This window comes from Zeugodacus cucurbitae, chromosome 4, assembly GCF_028554725.1.
Source record: "Zeugodacus cucurbitae isolate PBARC_wt_2022May chromosome 4, idZeuCucr1.2, whole genome shotgun sequence".
NCBI classification, from domain to species: Eukaryota; Metazoa; Arthropoda; class Insecta; order Diptera; family Tephritidae; genus Zeugodacus; species Zeugodacus cucurbitae.
In genome coordinates, this window is record NC_071669.1 from 66,852,975 (window position 1) to 66,859,108 (window position 6,134).

Consider the following 6,134-nt stretch of genomic DNA (forward strand, 5'->3'; position numbering starts at 1 on the left):
AGGGTGAATTCGATGGTCTACATGAAGATTCCAAGAAGCTGCTTAGAATCTGTCATCTAAAGAAATCTGTAGATGTAGTTATTTGGTCTAACTAATGTTGCTATTTAAAGCTTGTTTGAAAAGAATACTGTTGGAGACTTCTCATTGCCTAGACGTCATCAGCTCTACTCTGGTCTAATGATATTGGAGAGGCGGATTAAACGAATAAATGGTGAGGAACGTAATGTATGTATGTAAGTGATTGGCGTGGAAACCGTTTAGCCGGTTATAGCCGAATCAATAATAGCGCGCCACTCCTCCCTTGGAGATCCCAAGTGTAACCAGGCCGCTCTCCTCCTGGTCCCTCCAACGGAGAGGAGGCCTTCCCCTTCCTCGGCTTCCTCCGCCAGGTACTGCAGCGAATATTCGGACAACACAACCTAGCCAGCGTAGTCGCTGTCTTTTTAATCGCTGAACTATGTCAATGCCGTCATATAACTCGTACAGCTCATCGTTCCATCGTCTGCGGTATTCGCAGTTGCCAACGTTCTGAGGACCATAAATCTTGCGCAAAATTTTCCTCTCGAAAACTCCTAGTGTCGTCTCATCTGATGTTGACTGCACCATAAATCAGGACGGGAGTAATGAGCGACTTGTAGAGTTTTATTTTGGTACGTCGAGAGAGGACTTTACTTTTCAATTGCCTAAGGAAGCACTTGTTGGCAAGAGTGATTCTGCGTTGGGTTTTGAGGCTGACATTGTTGGTGTTGTTGATGCTGGTTCCCAGGTGTACGAAATTATCTACGAATTCGAAGTTATGACTGTCAACAGTGACCACTAGTCCACTAGTTGGGATGCCGAACGATTAGAATTATTTGGTGTGTTTGCGCGTGAGGTGTTTAAGCGGCGAAGACAATTAGCTGGAAACTAAGGATAGTTTCTTTGTGTGAATGGTGTGTGTATTGGATGAGAGAATGGGGTCCAACCCCTGGTCACCAGTCCAGAGCAGTATGGAAGCTCAACTGGTAGTAGTTTTTTGGCTACGAGGTCTGACCGGAGACTTAATTCTGGTACCACGGGGAGTAGGAGCCCTTGGAGTTCGCTCCAACCTACTCGTGCGGACTGGCCCCTCGGGGAGTATCGTGGTGGTTGTGGTTTAATACCCGAATGCGGGGAGAGTGATATTTGTCACTCAATGTGGAGTTGCATTGCAACCGGGTCCTGGACCCAAAGTACGGCAGAGGTTTTAGATAGGCCTCGAACCCCACCAAGGTGGTTAGTGTGTCCATTCCACACGCCAATTGGTACCGAATAATGCATAGCATTTTTCGGGACGCTGATCATCGCATTGATTTGATCCGCTGTGCTTTTGAGCACCGTGAGGTAAGGCCGTCGTCGGCAGGTACTCACGTTAATATTGGCTTTAGATGTCAACAGTGACGTGGGAGCGTGGACGTTGACTGTTTGTTTGATGACAGGAAATATTATTATTTTCAGCATCAAGTTAAAGAAGTCACATGTTAGTGAGTCCCCTTGTCTGAAATCGCGTTTGGTATCGAACGGCTCGAGGATTTTGTTGCGGCTCTGTACCTTTGTAAAATGTCAGTGGTCAATGTTTTAAATACAATTTTAAGAGACCTCTTCATAAAATTTAAATAAGAAACCCTTTTCGTTTTGTAACAAAATTTGTATCCTTAAAATAGCTATATCAGTCAGCTATATAGGATACTTAACCTATAGAATTAAGAGCTGTACGAGCTTGATGACTTCAATGACGAAAGACAGTTCGTAGTCACTAAATGAACATGTCCCATTGTCTGATGAAGTAGAGACACCATTATATAATGGTATATCCGAAAAGATGCCGAACTTAATCAGAAAATGGCTGATCTCTTTTTACTTGCTTATAATATATAAACAAAAACATATGTTAATGTTCCTGTGTTTTTGGGAAAAAACGAAATATGTATTGAAGGCGCCTCATTATGAACAATCTATTCTATTACACTCGTTAAAGCAGTCATCAGCATTTGAAGAGTTCATTGGAACTACGAATACATCATCGCAAACACTCGTCTTATTATTCATCAAGACAAAAAACCTAGTCAAGTGTTGCTTTTTCAAGTGTAAAAATTTCACGGGATTTTCGGTGACAAAGTAATAAGTGAACGAGTACACATAAGAAACACAAAGCACATTAAATGGCAGCATAAATATTGGTAACAAGCATTGGATTATAATTTGTTTGTTGTTGCTTTGCTGAAATTATAAAAATATCACACATTCATACACAATAATATTTATGTATATGGTTACATACATATATGTGAATTTAAGATGACTCGACTAAAAGATTCCCCAAAACGTACGCGCGCTGATCCCCAACAACTGATTGCGCTGCATATGCTGAGGGAGAAGAAAAAGTAGAAGAAGCGGCAAAAAGGCGGCGAAGAAACGTGATTTTGCAATTATCAACGCTGAGAAATCAACAAGCAAATAATAACAGTAAGAACAATTACGCAATAGGTGAACTGCAAAAATTGGCGACACACACACCATCACACTCGACTCACTTAACACTTAATAATGCTGGTTAATTCTCCAGTAGCAATCAAAGAAAGTTAAATAAATAAATGTGTGGCAAGTGAGGAAGTTCAAGTGGCCGAAAATCAAAACATTTCAATTTTTCTAATTACACGCCAAAGTTCATTGCCACAAGCACAAAAGGATTATGCAATGTGTTCGGAGTGTTATGCGATGACAAATGACAAATCATACTTGACAAATTTGTGGGTGCGTGTGTGTGTTGGGCTTGTTGTTAGCAACAATTATATTTCGAACGCGTCTATCCGAAATGGAAAGCCTAAATTCATAAATTAAAACTTTTTTGGACTTTCAACAAGCCGTTTGCCACAATACATGGTCTACTAGCTTCTATGCTAGTCTAATGTGTTGTGTAAACTGGTGTTTGTATTGAGGGGGGTTCTAAAATGGTTGCGCATGCGCGTGAATTTGCTTGTAATTCTTAACTATAATGTTACCGTGTCAGACTGGTGTTGTTAGACATATGCTTGTCATTTCGATTGCATTTCTTGCGTTTGCCCAGTAAGCATTTTTGATGATGCTAGGAGGGTTTCTAAAGAAGTTACTTTCAAATTGATTTGCTCTCATTAGTTCAAAAAAATAACAGTAAATTATTATATTAATAACACAGAAAACAAAAAAAAAATATTTTCGCTCAACAAGATTTCGAGAAAGAATAACTGAACCCTGTTACGAACGCCACCGATCTTTGGAATATAACGTGGGATCTTTTATAAATCCAAGGACACACGCTGGTTTCTGAGTTTTATTATAATATTTGTATTACCAATGGAAATATATATTAATTTTAATATAAGAGGTTGGCAAATATCTCCCTTCTGATTTTTGTCTTTCGAATTTCGCGCCTATTTATAAAGAGCTACAGAGCTCGTATCTGGCAATACTATGCACACATCCTTGAAAGGTCTTGATATAAACTACAAAACGACGCTACGCATGATTAGATTGGTTATTTCATTCAACAGTTATAGGCGTGTAAACATGGAGTTCACTAACGCCGAAATTCGCGCTATTGTCAAGTGTTCCCTTGTTAAAGGCAAATCCGCTAGAGAAACGTTTCGTGAGATTAATGGTGTTTTGGGGGATAGTACTTTATCACTTCGAACCGCGGAGGAATGCTTTCGACGATTCAGAGCGGGTGAAAACGACACCATGGATAAGCCAGTAGGCGAAAGACCTGTGACAAATCATTGGAAAACATCGAGTTAGACCGACATCAGGAGATAGGAGCTAGTCACCAAACCATTTTAAAGCATCTGCAGATGGCTGGATACACAAAAAAGATTGATGTTTGGGTGCCGCATGATTTGACGCAAAAAAACCCTCTGGACCTAATCAACGACTGCGATATGCTGCTGAAACTGAACGACCTCGACCCATTTTTGAAGCGGATTATGACCAGCAACGAAAAATGGATCACATACGACAATTTCAAGCGAAAACGTTGGTGGTCGAAGGCTTGTGAATCGTCTCACACAGTGGTCAAGCCGGGATTGACGGCTAGGAGGGTTTTGATGTGTGTTTGGTGGGATTGGAAGGGAATGATCCACTATGACCTGGTCCCGTATGACCAGACGCTTAATTCTACCATCTACTGCGAACAATTGGATCGTTTGAAGCAGGCAATCGACCAGAATCGTCCAGAATAGGCCAACAGGAAGGGTATAGTGTTCCACCAGGCCAACGCCAGACCACACACTTTGTTGATGACTCGTCAGAAGCTACGGTAGCCCGGACGTAGCGCTAAGTGATTAACGTTCAAAAAAGCGGAAGGGAGATATTTACCAACCTAATATATTAAAATATAGTAAAATTTGACAATAGAGCTTGATTTATGAAGACCTGTACCGGAGTATAATACTGAGAGCCCATCTATATCAATAGTAATTATTTTAAAACAATTTTAATAAAAAAATAAGTGAATTCTGTTTATTTAAGTACGGTGGTTAATATTTTTAAAAATTCCAGTTATTTTTCGAACACAGATCGTATGTCAGAATATTTAAAATAAAAAGGCCGTACAAATAACATAAAATACTCTTAAAAGTCAAGATAATAAATTATTAATTTCTTTTTGATGACTCGGATTTTGTCTTTTTGGCTCACTGGGTACAGCCAATAGAAATATGAGTACATTACGATTCTAACACAACTACTTGCGATTGTTAATTTGTAATAAACTTCAGCACTTCATTTGGTGGACTGCCAACGGTAGAAAAGTTCCAGCATATACGAGTGCCACACACATACAAACACATACTCTAGTGTGTGTGCAATGGGCGCCTAGGCGTATGACAATTCATAATTTCGAACTTTTTTTATCACCTTTCTTCGTACCTTTCGTGCAACGACAATTTATACGAATGCGTTCGAAATTAAGTAAGCAAATCGTTAGTTGCGCCCAATTTTTCGACAATTAATTCATTTATTTATGTATGCGGCAGCACTTGTGCACCGTTTGTTTGTTGAATTTTGTGCTGCAAAGTATTTGAAAATTTTCCTATATTTAAATTTGTTGTAATAAAAATCACGTAGTGCACAAAAGCGAAAGCTTAAATGTCATTGGCATCGGAAATTGGTATAAAAATATGGTTTAAATATTACCACATAACCATTTCTTTTGTATGCAAGTCAAAATAATTTAATAAAATTGCGTTTAATTGTATTTATGGCGCTAAGTTGTGAGTACCCCGCAACGCGCCGCACCGACTATGCGCTGGTGTTTGTGGATTTGTTTTTGTTTTTTATGAGTAATATTTAATATAATATTGTTGTGGCAGCCATTGTTACTCATAATCCAAAAATCTTTGGTGCGGCTTTATATAATCTTTGTTGACATACATACACATGTACTTACACAAAAACAAAAACATGTTTAAACGCTGGGAAAAAGCTTTTACAAGCCAAATGATCTTCCCTGCCTTGACTGTAAACTCTACAGCGACTCCTCACGTGCCTGCTGAATCCTTCATAATTCTCGTCGCTTTGGACTTTTGCTGCAACTGTTATTTTTTTGCTTTTTCTTGCAGCATTTGTGTGCAGCGGCAAATCAAAGCACTATTCACAGGCACGCCTATCTCTTGCACAAAATCTCATATGCTTACTTTGGGCATAATCGCTTTTGAATATTAATAATGAAGCCGAGACCTTTCCCATGTGTTTGCTTACAACATTTTGCATATATTTTTATACTTGTACCTCCTTAATATATGTAATTATTAAATAAATAAAAGAAAGGCTAAATATAGCATATTACAGACAACTTACAGAGTCCCAAAGCTAAAACTTCATACATTACAGTTCTAAGGCCTTTTGGATTTCAAAGCAGAGGAAACTGGTAGCACTGAGACTTATAGTGCTTAAAAGGTGGAGCAATTTTCGAAATGTGATCAGAAAGTCACTTACTAATACTGACTCTCATTGAAGAGTCAACGCATCCGGTCCAAATATGAATTCCCATTAATTTACAGCCGCATTCGTTGAAACATAGTCTGCTTAGATTAGATTAAGATATTGTGGATCGCACTATGATCTATCATTTCATGATGTAT